Source organism: Cupressus sempervirens, chromosome 1 (assembly GCF_028749045.1).
Source record: "Cupressus sempervirens isolate cs-2001-9-10 chromosome 1, ASM2874904v1, whole genome shotgun sequence".
Classification (NCBI taxonomy): Eukaryota; Viridiplantae; Streptophyta; class Pinopsida; order Cupressales; family Cupressaceae; genus Cupressus; species Cupressus sempervirens.
The window spans coordinates 841,633,001-841,651,756 of NC_143118.1; the positions used below are offsets into that span (position 1 = coordinate 841,633,001).

Genomic DNA, 18,756 nt, shown 5'->3' on the forward strand with positions numbered 1-18,756 from the left:
ATAAACCAACAAGAACAAAGTTTTATGATAAAACAAGGAAAAATAACTTGTGAGCAATCATCCCTTAGTGAAAACTCTAGACAATAATAGTCCCTTTTTTTATTCTAATGGGAAAAATGAATTTAATAGACATTCTTGAAAAAAATGCCATTAAGTAAAACTTTGTTCAAACTTCATTTTAAGGTAAAAAGAATTGAAATTAAATCATTAAAGGACGAGTATATGTAGAATTTTCTATATTAGAAAATCTCATTATTATTTAAGGTGGAAAAATAATTAAATTTAACTATTGAAGGACAAGCAAATATAGAATTGTCTATACTCATTTTCCAAATAATTTATTAAGATGGTTATAATATACAAGCCCCTAATTACATATCAAGATACAAAGTCAAGATAAGAAGAATTTACAAAATATGTATAAATCAAGTAAGATTTGTCAAGCCCTAAATATACTTAAGCAATTGCTACTAAGAAAAATTTACATAACTTTACAACTATACAATACTTTGTATTTTGTATTCTTTGATATTGTAAATAGTCATAAAACCAAGAACCTCCTCTTGAAATACAAAAAGATCAAATATATTTGAAAAGAACTTCTTATACATTTTTCACACCTATATGATCATTTAGTTTGACCCATAAGATAGTCATTGAACCTGCAAAATGAACATCATTAATAATCTTGGTTTGTTTCATATTCAATTGGACCTATATATATAAATTTAAAAATGGGTGTTTATTTTGCACGTGGATAATATAAATGGGGCATAAAATAACACAAAATGTTTATTTTCTAATATAGTAATACTCTTATATTGTAGCAAAAATATTTAGCATCTTCAAAAGGAAAGAAAAAGGTTGGCTAGATAGTATAGTTTCAAGGGAATCTTAATTAACTAAGATTAAGAAAATGGAATTATCATTTATAAAAGATAGTGGTAAAAGTGAGCAAAATTAATGCACTACGAAATTCTAGCACTACTCTATGTTAGGCACCAAGAAATATGTTATTTCCAAGTGTACTAGTAAGGTCTCGACACCTACATATAGAGAAGCTTATTTTTTACAATATACCAATGGAATTGGATGGTGTATGTTCTCAATAACACTTTCTAGAAGAGGAGAAAATATGGTGAATTAGTATTCCAAGAAAGGGAAAAGTGAAAATTATTTCAAGGATGACACCAAAAATTCTTCATTAAATATAATTGGAAGGGTAAGAAGACTTGTAATGTTATGTGGTAATATAAATATCAAAATACTAGCTATAATAAATGAAATAGATGCTCACATTTACTACATAACAAAAGTTATTGCTAAAGAAAGAAACCTATAAGGATTCCAAGAAGTCTACAATAAGAAGATTTGTAAGACTTTAACCCAAGAATGCTAATGGATGGAAAAAAAAATGAAGAAATTAGAAATGATCCAATTGAACTATTAAATAAATACATAACAAAGAATATGATGTACATGATATTAGAATGTGAGAGAAAGAGGTGGGTATATATAGGATATTCCACCAAAGAAACTAAAAACACTACCAATGTGGGATAAAGTGAAAAAGTCCATAAGTTTGGCCTAGTGACAGATTGATAGAGAACTAGCTAAGAAATAACTAAAATGAATCTCATTCACACTATCAGCCCTCCTTAAGAACAACTTAGGGTAAAATGTAGACACAGAGGAAAAGAAAGGTCTCAACAACTATGCCTAATGAGATACCCATGTATGAATTATCCCATCAAGTAGAAAAGGAAAGAGAAAACCTAATGCCAAAAAACTCACCACAAGAATAGATCACGCAAGATTCAAACAATCTAGGCTATCTAGGCCAACATTTGAGATAGAGCCACTAAATATGTTGGGAAATTATAGTGTAATCTCTAGGATGGTGATCAATGAACTCCAAGATAAGTATGGTCTTCTATCCATATAGATGAGAAAATAGAAGTTGGATCAATATCTAGAATGAATTTTAACACTATATTTTATAAATCTATAATTAAAAATTCATTTTTCAACAAAGCAATCATTATTTGAAGTTTATGTGGGTAATCCAACTTCAAAAATGCTTAATGTTGCACAAGTATAGGAAAGAGAAAAAGATGGAATGGATTTGATGTCAAAAAAGGAAACTATGTTCATTTTGGATTCAACAAATCTAAAATACATTATAAGTTATGATTGGTCCAAAATAAATTGAAGTGTAGGTGTGAGATTGCTCAACACTATTGTTTAGATAATAAATTTCGCCTAACCATTTATTCTATGATTGAATTGAATCCTTATTTATTATTATTCCCTTATTAATTTAATAATATTTTATTATTTGATTCATAGAATCATAATTTATCTACTATTCATCCATATCACCTAACTCATTTCCTAACATTTAGTTTTTGATCTTATCCTTCTATAGTCCTCTTGTAGAGTCAAAAATTGCATACCCTTTTGCAATTTAACTTCCACTTTTTTTGCCATTAATTTCTACTCTCCTAGCATTAGAGTAGGCTCATTTCAACCCTTGCATCAGTTGTAACCACTCTCTTTCTCAAAACTACCTTTCAACATCACTTTTGTATTAACTACATGTTAGTTTTTGTCTCCTTTCATTTTCTAACGTGATTTATCTAAACACTAACATGTGATGTGGATTCTTTCATGCCATGCATGCATACCACAAAATCGTAATGTTCAAATGTTAGTTTTGAGCATTTCAACACTTATCAACTACCCAAGTAGGCACAAAACCCTACCAAATAACTGACAACCTCATCTTTGCTCCTCATTTTGAAATTCATCTTTTTTTTCCATTCAATTTCTCTTGGTGATCTATTGGTTCTTTCTTGCAACCCCTTGTTTTCTCTTCAATTTTAAAGTATTCTCCTCTATCTAGCTTTCAAAACTCTCTATAGCTTGCTACAATAATCTCTCATAGCAATATTCATAGCTTGCTTGGATTTCTCATACTCATTTGGTAATATGTTTCTATCTATATTGATTGTTTGAGAATCTTGTGGATTCACCATATCCCTTATTTATCAATTCATTTATACTTCTTTTATCTTTTTCATCTTTTGATCTATCTGGCTAGTGTGGAGGGGGAAATTCCAAAACAACGATTTGATTAAGGAAAGTAAACAAATATCCCCATAAATTTTTTCGCTTTTATGTGTATGCATGTTTCCTAGAAGCATTCAAATGTTTAAGGGCTTTCTTATGTTCTTTTTACTTTATTTATATTTATCTGTATAATTTGAAACTTTCTATTGCATTTCTAACTTTTGGGTAGGTTAGTTGAGATACAAAGTTAGATTTTTGCACTTTCTAAGTATTATTCTTCATGGACTATATAGGAATATAGCATGTCATACAAACATTTGTACACTATGTTGGAATCCTTGGATGAGACACTTAAATTAGTATTGAAAAATCATTGTCATCTACACTTTCTACCTTGTAATCAAAGCCTTCGTTTCCTTTATGTATAATAAAATATATTCATGACCTTATCTAGTTGGAGCTTTTTGAATGTATGTTAAAAAACTAGATCTCTAAAGAACATAGTTTCCTTAGGTAGGATTAGATTTACACCGTTAAATCACCTTAGATAAATAAAACCAAATACTCAATTATCTAAGCTCCCTATCCTCATCCCAAAAATTAAATAAATATCTAAATTTATTTTATCCCCCTTTTCTCTATCTACTTTTCATTAAGTGGACTAAAATCAATTATTCTCCTAATTCCCCACATTGCACATATTGAACCTTCATTAATTCTCTTAAAACATGCATATCCTCCAAAATTGCATAAAAGTGTGTTCTCTTTGTACACTAAGTATGGATTCTTAGACATGTCACACTGATCAAAGACTTCTCTATACCCAAAAGACTCAAAAGTGTCCCTTTCATCTTGTTAGTCCACTATCTCCAAGGTAATCCTTGCAACCAATTGTTTCTCTTTCATATTATATACCTTCATCCTCACCAACCATGTGTGGATACCTATCATCTCTTCATCCTCCTTTATCACTTGACCAACTTTATCCCTTACATTAAATCTATCCATCCAATCCCTTCATGTCCAACAATTTATAAATTAAATGTCATCTGAATGATTTGTAAGAATTTAATGAAATACAATGTGTTGGTCTGAATTTTCGTATGATAGAAGTCCTTTGTCCAAATATAGAAATTTTAGATTGTACCCATTAATGGATAATAGGGTTTCTAGCTAAGTCATCCTTTGGCTAGCCTTTGAAAAATTTTGTGAAAAACCCTACATCCCATTCCTTTTAAAAAAATTCAGGCACAAAATATTTGAAAATCAACTCAAACAAATATTTTGTTTTCTTTTTTATTTTCTGTGCCCCCGAGTTACCTTTCCTCTCATATTCCTCACCGTCTGATCTGAATAGATCTACTGTTGTCGTTACCTTGCTATGAAAACATGAGCACTTTTTATGTATAGCGAGGTAGCGAGTGCCAAAAAGTTTATAAAATAAGACCGAAAAATGAAGATACGGCAGTCAGAGATTTGTTTTCTAGCTGACTTTTCAGCCACGTACACCTTGCAAGTACTATCAAAACAAGAAAAGGGACCCAATAGAAGCAGTCAGAAGTTGGCACCAGAATGAGGGTCTTTCTGATGCCTCACTACCTCGCTATCAAAAAAATTGAGCATCCTGTCATTAGTGAAGTAGCAAGGTGCCATAAAATTAAAGACATGGTGGCCTCAAAATTTCTCGGTAACCATGGTCTATCCAGGTGGCATGACAAGTAATAACTGTTATTGTCAGAAGTAGTTGGTAGGAGTGATAATGATTTGATGGGTTATTATATTTCACGGCACCAATTTTATTCAATTCATCGGAGCTCGCTACCTCGCTATTGGAAAAATTTGACATCTCATTGTTAGCAAAGTTGCAAGGCACCGTGAAATCAATAGCTGATGGGACCTCAAGTAATGTGGATGGTGACTAGGACTAAAGTAAGTTCTTATCAGGTGCCAACAGTGCAGAATTTCCTATGTCATCAATACCCCAGACCCACACCCCATTCATAAAGTGTACAAGAGATCCTGATCGTCAGATCAAAGTGGAATCAACAGTCCTCGCTATTTCGCTATGGAAAGTTGCAAGTTGTTTACTCTATGCGACATAGAAAGTATGAGACCTACCACTCTTCAGGGTACTTGGTGCAGTTTCTCCACCTTTGATTTAGTCTCAAATCAATGGTCATTGTTGCCTCGCCATGAAGAGTTGCTCGAACGATAAGTATAGCGAGGTAAAAAATTAGGGCCCACCACTATTCTTCTAAACAGTACAATAATATATCATCCACAAGATCAAGATCGAATCAATGGTTGTCATTGCTTCGTTATGGCAAGGTGCTTGTTCTTTATGTATAGTGAAGTAGTGAGCTGTAGACACGTTTCCTCAATCACTAGTGGGTCCAGACAGAAGTGCCATCAAGGAAGGAGCTGTGTATGTGGGCAGTTTTCATTGGGTCGATTGGCCAATTTGTCAAGTGCAACGCCTAGTTGTCTTTCTCTATATCCCATGATCGTAGGATTTTTAAAGATCGACGGCACAGATTTAAACGCAGAAGGTGGTGCCACTCTGTGTATTAATTAGACATGAAAGCTTCGCATGTGAGGAAAAATAGAGTATAATACAGAAGATTTTATCAGTTTCACCTTACGCGAACAAAGATTCAAGCTATTCCTGAGCAGAAGCAATTACTGAAGAAGATCGTGCTGAAGTTTGGCAAGATTGTGAAGCAGTTTGCTCGGGATAAATTTGCAAAAATACAGAGGAAGACGAGGACATAATTCAAGTAAGTAATCCTACTATAATCTCTGTAAGTGTCTTAGTTCTATAAAGCATAATCAAAGATGCCTCCAAAGAAGGGAATTTCAGGTCAACTAAATTATTTGGATAGAAATGTACATGATGATTTGCTTGAGTTGCTTCCTGAGTCTACTATAGAGTCCGTGCAAGTTAAAAAGTTGACCTCATTAAACCCTAGGTTGAGGATAGCTGATGGATTATATGATAAGGGTACTTGGGTCCAGGATGCTCAAACCTTGCAAACTGGTTTAAATTTGTTCAAGAAATGGTTTGCAAAAAGGAAATTGTTAGCCCCACATGCCAATATATGAAATTTTGACCTGGGAAAACTAGTTGTTCCAAGTGTGTTTATGGATTATGAACTCCTTGAGGCCATGGCGAAAAGTTATGATCAAGCCACTAGGGTAGTGAGAAGAGTAGATGGTGAAATTCTAATCACCATCAGTCCAGAAGAGATTAGGGAATTTTTCCATTTGGGACCTCTCACTAGGTATCATGTGCCCATTGATTTGACAAATTTAGAAAAAAGAATATATGTCAAAGAAGGATGTAGTTAGACAAGGTGCACTGAAGACCCACATTGGCAGAAATGGAACCCTACCAGCAATAACATCATCCTCTAAAGAACCTTTCAAGAAAGCATTCTTCAATGCCAGGGCAGTAGAGATATACAGGACCATATGCAAAGTTTTTGGAGAGGGTGAAGAAAGAAGACTTTATCTCTATGAGTTTCATGTATATGATCACTCAAATCTCCTCATTCAGTGTGGAAATAATTTTTGATTTTGCTTCTTACCTAGCTGATGAGATTCACAGTGGATTGGTGGGGATTGCTAAGGGCAAGGTGGAGAAGGTTTGGGTCCAATACTCCCTATTGATGCACATGTTTCTATTTAAGAGGGCTACATACTTTGGTAAAGAAATGGTTCTGAATAGAGAACAAGAGGGGGAAGCACTGCCAGTTCAATTATGGAGTGTAGATATGACTGGGGAAGAAGAAAATGCTAGTTTTGTTAGATTTGATAGGCACTTTGCCTCCAAACTAAGATGCCTCATATTGAGTGACAATCCAAGAATTCCTAAGACACTAATGCACCTTGTTAGGCCTATGGACAAACCCCATAATCTAAAAGTTTCACATAATTGGGGAGATATCATCCCATATTTAGTTTCAACTCTCATCAGAATTTATGGATTTAAAGGAACACCCCATGCACTACCTTATCAGGTGCCCTTAAAGGTAGGAGGACCTGAATTCTTATGGCAATTGGGAGGAGTAGAAGAAACCTTTTTGCACAAAAGGGGAACAGGATCAATTTTCCCCACTTGCACGGTAGCCCACCAGTTTGTAATAACCAAGGAAGGGTGGGTCTTCCTCTACAAATTTTTGGATCGGTATAAAATGGCAGTATCTCACTCTCATTTTTGTGATGCTGAAGGTTTCTTTAATTCAGCTCTTAGGCATAGGATCAAGCTTCATCCAGTTGAGCATGAATTCTATTTCCCTAAAGATGTAATAAGGAATGAGTACTCTCTACAGGAGCAAGAAACAAAAGAAAGAAAAATGGAGAGTTTATTCAAAAGTTTTGGATTTTATTAATTGTTTTAACAAAGATTACAGCCCTCTTAGTAATGTTGTAACTACTGCAGATAGAATAAATAATCTTATGAGTACATTCCCCGAAATAATGGAGGTAATGAATGAGAAGAAGCAATATTTCATTGATTCTTTTCCATATAAAGCTAGGGAAATAATGAGGAAATTGGGCTTCACTCCCAATATAGGGGCAGGCCCACTAATTGTGCAAAGGAGGTCAAGATATACTATCATTCAAGATCAAAGGCCCATTGTGAATAAAGGAAAATAGATAGTTGAATCTACTAGTGTTGCTTTTGAAGAAAGGCCACCTGAACCTTCTCCTAAGAGAAGAAAGATAATAAGGGAAGAGGAATCACATGATGAAAGTTACTCACCTTCCCAAACCCCTATGGGAATTGAGGAGGAGGAGCTCACTGATGAGAAAATTGAACAAATTGGATCATAAGGGGGAGTTTTTGTTACCCAGGAAGAGATTGATGAAGGGAACCCCCAGGAGCCTCATGTGCTAGGTTTTGAGTTAACTATAGCAGATTTCAGGGGAAGGGAATTAGACCCTATTTTGGAACAAGCCAGTCAGCAATTTTTGTCTGATGACGGTTTTGTAAAATCTAGGGCTTTCCATCAGTTTGCTTGGAGGGAAAACATGCACATTTTTTAGGAAAGATGTAAAAATATGAAAGCAGAGCATCCAGAAATGGATGAAACCTCCATTCAAAATCAAATAAAGGAACAAATGATGCAAGAATTTTAGAATATAACCCCTGAAGAGGGGAGACAGATGGTAAAGGCTGCAAATATTTTATTATTGCCCAATTGGGACATTGCTAATGCCTTGATTTTTAATTTTGTGTCAAATAATTTGGGATTGCAAGATCCAGATAAAAAGGAGTTCTTGGGAACTACATTCAGTAATGTCCAAGTTGCTCTTGTTATGTGGTCATTAAGAAGAGGATCCAAGGTTGCTCCATCACAGCCTGATGATTCAGGACTAACAAGGAGTATCATTGTGAGGAGAGTTGTTGATACCTCACATGTATAGGCAGCCCACATGAATGTGAATTATTCTCAATTTTTCGTTGGCTATTGCAAAGAGGGAAGAAAAGGAGATGACTAAGCTGCAAAGCAAGTATGAAACAATGGTGGATGCCTACAATAAAGAGGTAAAAAAGAGAATTGAGCTTGAGAACAAGCTGTTGGGAAAATCCACTAGGCCAAGAATAACATACCCTCACCCCCCAATTGAACCCTTCAAATCCACTCCCCTCGTAGAAATACCAAATACACCCCAAAGGCCACAGTACTACACTGCTTAGGATTTTGAAGAAGAAAAAGTTGTAGACACCTAAATTTGATTACACCACTTTGGTAATCCTATTTAGTCATCTTTAAAGTCATCATTAATTAAATTTCTATTTAATTAATCCTTTGACATCCCCTAGCTGATTAATTTAATTAATCATCTATAGTCCTAATTGATAAATCAAATAACTTATTATTTATCAATTAAATCCTTTTCTCCTATCTAATTCTGAAAATCCCCATTTATTAAATAAATCTATTTGATAAATAAAATCCTCAAATCCAAAAACCCCTAATTTATCTCTAATCCTCCATTTAGCCTAATCCACCCCATCCACCCATACTAACCAATCTTAGCCACTAACTCACCCATCCTCATTAATGCCATCCACTTGCACATCTCTAACATCCCTAATCTAATCCTAAACCCAAGCCTAATCCACCCCCTAATTTTGTCACATTACCTAAACAAGTTTAAGACTTTCCTAAACCAAACCAAAGTCTCCCCTCAAAAATCTCAACCACCAAGTCATGAGTGCTCTTACAAACCATAAAAGACTCTTACAAGCCCACTCATGACTCTTACATCCATCTTCCACACTCTTCCCTCTTCCACACTCATTCCTCTTACATCTCTCTTACATACTCAACCCCACTCATCATGCCTTTAACCAACCCCTTACCCTACCCTCTCACACTACCCTCTCACACTCATTCTCCTTGTGACAAGTGTCACCTTCCCATTGGTGCTAAACAAGCACAATCCATGTGCTCCCCTTTGAGTGCATCTTAATCCTCCTTAACCATCTCCCCATCCTTGCATCTAAGCCCTCCATCCCTCTACCCCTTGGCCTATAAATTGAATCTCATCCCAAGCCATTTCAATCACAATCTTGAAGCTAAAGTTATCATGCCCTTTTGAGAGCCAAAATCTATACTCATACCCTTATAATGCCAAATTGAGAGCTCACAAAGCTACCAATTTACCATTTACCCATCTCCATTGAAGCCATTTGAGCATTTGAGCATACATCCCCAATCCATAAATAGACATATCCCAAAAACAAGAGAACAATCTCATTGAGAGAGCCTATCCATGGCTCACATTCTCATTTGAATTTGTCTTCTCTTTGTCTCTCTTATATGTTATGTTAGTTTAATGTGTAAATGCTTTTATTGAATTAGTATTTCTAGCATATTAGATTAGTGTATACATTTTGGCACACCCGATGGGACCCCACTATGGGTCATTCCTTAATATTTTTCAATCCATATTTTGTGCTTACAAACTAACAATCTAATGGTTTGTTGTTGTTTGAGTGGGTGCAAGTTATTTTTGTTTGTTTTTGCAGGTTGAAGGACGCACTAGAGAGAAAGATACACTCTTTAAAACTCAAAAATAACTTTAAAAAATTAAAAATTCTAGAAAAAACCCATGCCCGTCGGTTCCCTTCGCGCAGTGTCGTCTCTGCCTGTCGTCTACACAAACTCAATCGTCATCTCCGCCATCTCAACCGTCATCTGCGAAAGATAAACCGTCATCTGTGCCTGCACAACCATCGTCTGCGCGAGCTCAACTATCAACTCTAAAAGCCCAAACTGTCGTCTGTGAATTTCGACGTCTACGCAGATCAGCATCTACGAGTTTTAGCGTCTCTACCTAGCAACTATCATCTTCGATGCCGCCAGCAGTCAACTGTCGTCTTCGACGCCGCCAGCAGTCAACTGTCATCTCCGACGCCACCAACTTCCTTCTTCATCAAACTGTCATTTGCGAGTTTCGGCATCTACGAGTTTCAACGTCTGTGAGTTTCGGCGTCTCCATAGTTTGGCATCTTCGCCTGATAAACTATCGTCTCCACCTATTTCTGTTGTATTTCTGTTTTAACATATCAGTTTCTGCACTTTTTATTTATTAAAAAAAAAATCACCTATTTCTGTTGCATTTCTGTTTTAGCGTATCAGTTTCTGCACTTTTTATTTATTAAAAAAAAAAAGAGTATAAATCAAAATTTGACTTTTAGTGGTTCCATAGGATTTAGACCATTCTAAGCATTTTTACGTGTAAGAAAAACAACTAAAAAATTTTTAAAAAAATTTCCATAGTTAAGCTTTCATTTTTATAGATTTTGGGTGACTAACTAAATTTCTTTTTTTTTTGTCTCATTGCAGGTTGGAGCACATATGAAACCACTAACCATGTTTCTTGCAAATTCTCATGTTGCTAAAAAATGAACTTGAATGTTTAATCATTTGTCTTTGAATGCATGTTCCTAAAATGAACTTGAATGGTTGAACACATTTTCCATTGAATGAATGTTGCTCAAAACACACTCTTGAATGCCATGGATTAAAATCAATTTTCCTTGGAATGCATGCTTAAAACAACAAATCCAATCTTGAATGTCAAGGATCAATTAACCATTGCAATATCAAACACTTCATTTGGAGCTTCTAAAATTCAACAAAACAAATCTCTTTTTTGCATGCAATTTAGGCAAAGTTTGATTTTTGGACAATTAAGAAACTTTGTTAAGTTAAATACAAATTTGCAAAAATCAATTTGAGTAGTTCCTTGGACTCACCTCTTTTTTAATCACCCATCAATCCAACCATTGGTTGTAATCTCAGTGCCATTTATGGGGATGGGTCTATTTGAAAAAAGTGTTAAATGTTCTACAATCTAACTAACTCACTTAGTCTTTGAATGTTTGCTTTAACTTTATCAAAATTCTTAAATGACCAAAATTCTAGATTAAATCGATCACACTTTAAGTTTGGGCACTAAAATTGAACAACAATTGACGTGGAGAGCCTCCGGGCGCGCTCTTGAAATTGAATCTCACACACTTTTGTTTTGGACTTAAAACAAACTCACACTCAATCTTGAATGCCTTAAAGAAAATTAATCGATACTTGACGTGGAGGGCCTCTGGGCGCGCGAGTTTGCTTTTGTTAACCCTAACTCTTCTTCTTGTTTGCATTCTTCCATCGATTTACTTTTTTTGGCGCTTCAAGTTGGAATTGAACATTGTCTCTTAAATATGAGTGCTTGCAAAGTCTAGATTAGCACACATAAGAGTCAGTTGGTAAAAGAACAAGCGTGTTTTTTAGCCCAAGGTCATCCAAGTCTTCTCTCCCCTTTTCATCTTTCGAGGCCATCTTGGGTGCATAAGATTAGGATCAAAACTCGTTTCTTTTTAGGAGGCCTGCTTGGGGATTTGATCACCCCTTGGATGACCTCAACTCCAGCGTTCCGGCAGATTATAAGAATCGGGAGGTCGAAAGACACCTCTCTTGGGATCAAGATTTTGTCACTCGGGCTAAGCCTCAAGGAACTTTATACCCTTGAGAAGTGAAAGAGGAGAAGTGGGTTACCGCTCCTCTCGGCTGTGTGACATCTTTTTGGTCTCATCTACGGATTTGGGCCTCACATACCTTGGGTATATCGAGGACTCCCTAGCTAAACCAAATGTCATCCTTGCAGACAACCACCTAGGATTTTAATGTGTTTGAAGTGACTGATCGAAACATTTGTAGAACATACACACTCCTCAGCACAAGTATCACATTCTGAGAACCATAAACTTCTATCTGCGTGTTCCTATCTATTGCTTGATTTTATTTTACTTGTTGAATGAATGTTTTCCAAACTTGGTCAATCCTAGCTTAGGGCACACTTAGCGTAGTCACTGCCTATCTTAGAAGTTGAACAAGTTGAAGCAAAACAACCAGAATCTCCCAAAGCCAATTCAGGAATTTATGTCGGAACAACCCAAACCCAAACAGAATTTTCACAAAGTCAAAATCAAGCCATCTCTAGCATACCAAGAACTTTCAGCCAAGAGAAAAGAAATAACACCAAGCCCGCGAATTGCCAAACTCCATAAAGCAGAGGACAAAGCTGTCGATGAAGCACTTCAAGAAGCCTGGTTAGACCGCACCATCAAATTTAGCCAACATCCAGGAGTTAATCCTGCTTATGCCTTACCAACTAGGAATGATTTCTATGATTAGAAACCCTTGTTTCTCCACATCTTCTTGGATAAGCTTCACTTTAGAGTCATCTTTGTAGAAAAGCCAGCCATCTTAGGTTATCCCCTTAAGCATTATTAGCTCATCCATCTCATTTAGAATCAAACCATCTAGCCAACAATCCAAAATCTTCACATCCAAGCCTTCAAAATTTGTTGTCACCTTGCCAAAAGTTTGTCATTCCTAAAATCTTCCAAATCCACCAATCTCACCAAGGTTATCCCTTTGATAGAGCTTTGTCTAGGGTAATCTAGCTTTGTCACTTGTTATCCCTCATCACCTTGAGCAAAAGGTTGGGATCCACAAGTGGTCAATCTCGTGTTCTTCCTAAAGGATCATCAGTCTATCCTTAAGTTGACACAATCACCACCAAGCTTCCACATAGGAAAGCAGACCTTTTGTGCTTTGGCAACATATATTTGAAGTTAGAATCCCCAACCCAATCCTCCTTAGATTTTGTCATATAGCTTTGCCTCAACCTAAGAAATCATTTGCATAGAAAATCCTTCCTCCCTTTTGCATCCACCAGCATTTGTTGCATCTCATCCCTAGGAGCATTTTTCATGCCACCCGTCACTCGCTTAGCCAAGAAGAAAGAAACAATGGAGCCCTATCATTTGGACCAAACAGCATCACCCTCCTTGAGCACTCAGCCATCCTTCAGCCTAGAAAAAGCTATGCAATCACCTACTGACATTGAAGATTTCATGAACCAACCAGGAAATGCAGTATTGGTAAATGCCATTATAGACAAGAACAAAGAGACAATCATGGCTAATTTTCAAAGGGACAATGTAGGAACCTTTGACTTTGGAAGACCCCCTCCATTATCAGATCCATCTCACCTATTGTTTGGGCAGTTGCCACCACCCATAGGCTCTTATGATCCAAATTATCCTCAATATATGCCAAAAGAAGAGCCTCCAGCCAATCCATATGATCCAACAGACCGAAACATACCATCATCCACCCAAGTTGAAATCTCCATGCCGCAAGCCAACCTAGCCACCACCACTCCATCCTTGGTTCATACCTCTTCGATCCAAACCCCCTTTACCAAAACACCTCACCATTCACCCCCTTCACTATTGCTTCTGCTGCTCCCCAACCCAGCCTTCCAAATCCACCCATCTCCCAAATCAGTGCTAGCATCTTTGGCCAACCTCAGCAATATACAACAGGGATGTCACCCATGGGGCCAAGTAATCAACCTTTCATCACCCTCAGCTTGTTCACCATAGCCCAAAGCACAATCCTATCATTTCCATTAGGTCTTGGGAGCTCAATACCATCAGCCACAAATCTACAAGCTACTACCTTCACTCCACAAAGCTATCAAATCCCACAAGCTACTGCCAATTTTCTGCCAAGCTCTCAAGTGACCCCAGCTCCTGCCACCACTCTACTAAGCTTCCAAATCCAGCCACCAAGCTATCAAACCCCATCAGTTTCATTCCCAAGCTTTCAATTCCCACCACCTCCACCACCAACTAATCCATTACCTCCTATTACCAACTACTTTTCAATGCCACTTCTAGGAGGTAATCCACCACCCCAGCCAACCACCAATTATTTGAAAATACCATCCCAAATGGGGGCGCAAACCACATACCTTGGTCAAACCCCACAAGCCCCCCGATCCTTTCCCCAAGCTTCACAATGATCTTATACCTTACCTCCATAAAGCCATTCATTTATCCCACAGCCAGCTTATGTTCCTCAATCCCAACCTCAAATCCCATATCAACAGCAAGCCTCGCAGCACATGCAGCAATATGTGCCATCTCCACCTCAGCAACCCATCATCCACCATGCAGCTGCCCAAACAATGTACAATCCCTATCAGCAAATCCCTCACAGCCATCCATATTCAGTGGCCTCATCTAGTGCATACCTACCTCAAGGCACTCCTACATTGGGGGCACCCCAGCCATCACCTATCAATTCAGAATGGGAGCAAATGAAGACAGATCTGAAAGCCATCCAAGAAGGGAATGATCCGAAGACATTCAAGTTTGAGAATGTGTGTCCTTACCCATTTGACAGAGCCATTACCATAACACCATTTCCCAAACACTTTGAGGTACCCAAATTTGACAAATTCAAAGGAAAAGGAGACCCTGTCACAAATATCAAAAAATTTTGCAAGCACTGCCAAGACGTGGCATACAATGATGTCTTCCTCTTGCACCTTTTTCCCAAAAGCTTGGTTGGACCAGCTCTTGAATGGTTTTACAGAATCCCCTATGGCACAATTAAAAACTTTGCTGAATTATCTGAGGCATTCGTAGCCCAATATGCCCATCTTGTTGAAATAGAGCTATTAATAGTTGATCTTGTCCACACCAAGCAAAAAGGTGGAGAAAGCCTTGCTGAATACCTACAAAGATGGCAAACCCTTACCACCCGCATATCCTGCACCTTACCAGAATGCCACGTGGTGAAAATGTTTATTGATAATGCCCATCCCAGTTTGGCTCACCACATGACCATGAACTGTTTGCAGAACTATAAAGATATCAAAGAGAAAGGAATGATCCTTGAACAAGGACTCATTAAAGATGCTATGGTCAAGATTTACAAAGAGGCCAACCAAAATCAATCACATTACAATGACAAGTCTAGGTATTGGAACAAAAACAAGCATGTTGCAACAGATGGGGTTACTGACACCAGACATGTGAATATTGTTGGTCCTTCTCAAAACCAGTCTAACCCACCATATCAACCAAACAACCAATGAGCTATCAATTACCAACAACAGAATAACCAAAGCTATCAAAACCACAATACGAGACCCAACTTTCAAGGGTCTAACAATCATGCTAATGCCATCAATGTAGCTGTAGGGCGAAAACCCAGATTCCAACCCGCACCTAGAAACTATACACCCCTTGGTGAGCCATTGAATGTCATTTTTGAGAAATTGGCTAAGGAAAACCTCATCAAATTTCCTCCTACCCAGCAAATTGATCCAAGCCAATCCAAAGCTGCATGGTACAAGGACAATGAGTATTGCAAGTTCCATAGGGTAAACGGTCACACCACCCTCAGATGCATGAAATTGAAAGATTATGTGCAGGACCTCATTGATCAGAAAGAAATCATTGTTGGTGCCCAAACCTCTCCCAATGCAAGCTTACAGATTTATCAAAATGCGTTTCCTCCACACAACCACCAAAATCCTGGAAAAGCACCTATCCAAAACAACACCAACAACTGCCAGCCAAACCAACAGCATGGGAAGAACAATGACCACACTTCATCCTATATAGACTATGGTAGCCTTATAGGTTGTATATCCGAGAAAGAGCCTTCTGTCAATGTTATCAATATCCGAGGACCAGACAATGAGTGTGCAGTCACCACTTGAAGAGCGTGATTTAACATTGCAAGCCCACTAGTTTCATCAGCACCATCAGCTCCATCAAAAAGCTAGTACAATATCTTGGAACACCTTGGGAACATGCCAGCCCAAATCTTCATTTTAGACCTTCTGCGCACTAGTCCTATGTACAAAGACATCCTTGACAGTGCTCTCATAGAATCTCGTGTCCCTTCTGATATCAATGCTACTGATTTTTGTAATCTTGTTGGACACCTTTCATCCTCATGTGCCCTATCATTCAAACCCACCGACATACCCGCGGTCGAGCCAGATCACACCCTTCCGCTTCGCATAGCCATCATGGTATCCAATTTTGCCGTGAAAAGAGTAATGATAGATAATGGATCAGCCTTGAACATTTGTACCCTAAAATTCATAAAACAGGCTGGGTATACTAAGGCAGATATGATCAGTGAGGTTATCACTATCAAAGCTTCTGACAACTTGGAAAGAACCATAGAAGGGACTATTTTGCTACCAATCAAGGTTGGGCCTATCATCCAAGAGACAGTTTTCCATGTTGTTGATCTAAACCTACCATTTAACATCCTCCTCGGTCACCCATGGATTCATGCTATGAAGGTCATTCCATCCACCTACCATTAGTGCATTAAATTTTTGCATCAGGGCACTGAAGTAACCATCCATGCCAATCTAGAACCCTTTTCTTACTGCAATGCGGTTGAAGCCTCCTATACAAATCATTGCCCTGGAATTGATATCGACACAGCCATCACCAGCTCATCCCACACTTGTAATGACCCAAAAACCATCCTCGCCTCCACCCTATCTACCGTGAAGATCAATAACAAAGGTTGTGGAGAGTATAGTCTGTCAGATGCATTTGTTGTCGGGGCACTCTCACTTGATCCACATGCCCATGGATGACCGGCATATCACAAAGCTAAGGAGATTCCACCTCCTTGATACAAACAGTTTGGCCCAACCACCTTTGTATCCTCAAAAACCCCTCTTCATGAAGAGCTCACTCCAGATATCAACAATTGGTTACATAAGGATGCACCTCCAAGAAATCAAGAATGCCTTGACCACTTCAGCCAAAAGTATCCCTAAGAACATAAGCTCATCACTGAAAAAATGGAACTATCAAGGTGGTGGTCTAGGACCAGAAGAAAGAGGCATGCAGTGCCCCATCGACGCACACAAGTGGGAATTGAAGTCAGGTCTTGGCTTTGGCATACCCACAACTGGGGGCACCAACGAGAATGGTCATGCTTTTTCGAACATCCACCGCGACCTTGTCGAAATCGAAGACATTCCTGAGGAAGTTGAAAAGAGAGCCTACGACGATATGCCAGACCAAATCTTCCTAGGAGACTCTGTTCTCCGAGAACTATCCATCCACCTCATTGATCTACCACTCACTCATCCACAACTCATAGATTGGGACCAACCAAGTGTCATACACATTGATGAGTTCGCATCAGAGGAAGCGCTTCTAAGATTCATGGGAGCTGAAACACCTCACAAGCAGACAAAGCCAGATTCTGCCTATATCTATAAGCTAGATCCCAAGGGGTATTTTGAAGAAAATCCCCAACCTACTTCCGATACACCCAAAACTGGAACTAAGGTAAATCTGAGACTAGCTAAGCCAGCGAAGAGAACCCCTCAACAAGAAAATCCAGAGCCACAAGCAGAACATGAGGATTTAGCATTGCCTCCTCAAGATAATTGACCAGAGGTGTCTTCTATTCTAATAGAGGATACTAGAGAAGTCAACATCGGTTCTTCAGAGATCCCCAGGCTTGTTCACATTGTTGCATCCCTATCACAAGACCAAGCTGACCTCCAATTTGAGGTCTTAAGAGAGAACATTGGCCGATTTTCATGGTCATATCAAGACATGCCAGGACTTGATCCAAAGCTTGTAGTTCATCATCTTGCCATCGATCCAAAGATCAAGCCCGTTAGAGAAAAGCTTAGAAAAATGCACCCCAAGGTGGCATTACTGGTCAAAGCTGAATTAAAAAGAATGTTAGCTGCTAAGGTTATTCGACCTATCGACTACTCAGAGTGGATCTCCAACATGGTCCCTATCACTAAGCCTTCCAATGACATTAGACTCTGCACTGATTTCAGAGATCTTAACAAAGCTTGTCCAAAGGATAAATTTCCCTTGCCCAACATAGATATGATTGTAGATCTTACAGTTGGACATGAAATTTTGTCCCTTATGGATGGATTTTTCGGGTATAATCATATCAAGATTATAGAAGAGGATCAGCATAAGACAGCATTCACTACCCCTTGGGGAACCTTTTGCTACACCATGATGCCTTTTGGCCTAAAGAATGCTGGGGCTACCTATCAAAGAGCTATGACAGCCATTTTCCATGATCTTATCCATAGCATTTTGGAGGATTATGTGGACGATATCCTAGTCAAATCTCACACCTTCATGGATCATCTCGCTGACCTGGAGAAAGTCTTTGATAGGTTAGCCCAATATCATCTCATGCTAAATCCCAAGAAGTGTGTCTTTGGGGTCACATCTGGAAAGCTTCTAGGCTTCATAGTTTCTAAACGAGGTATAGAGATCGACCCCAA

At 38.1% G+C, this 18,756-nt stretch overlaps 1 protein-coding gene across 1 annotated transcript in view; it reads right to left on the reverse strand.

The window, feature by feature from the left end:
- Positions 1-305: 305 nt before the first annotated feature.
- Positions 306-18,756, reverse strand: part of LOC149580467 (uncharacterized) — a 40,593-nt gene continuing 22,142 nt past the window's right edge. The window contains exon 4 of the mRNA XM_089791220.1: positions 306-662. The gene's annotated coding sequence lies outside the window, so the exon portion shown is untranslated. The remainder of the gene's footprint in view (positions 663-18,756) is intronic.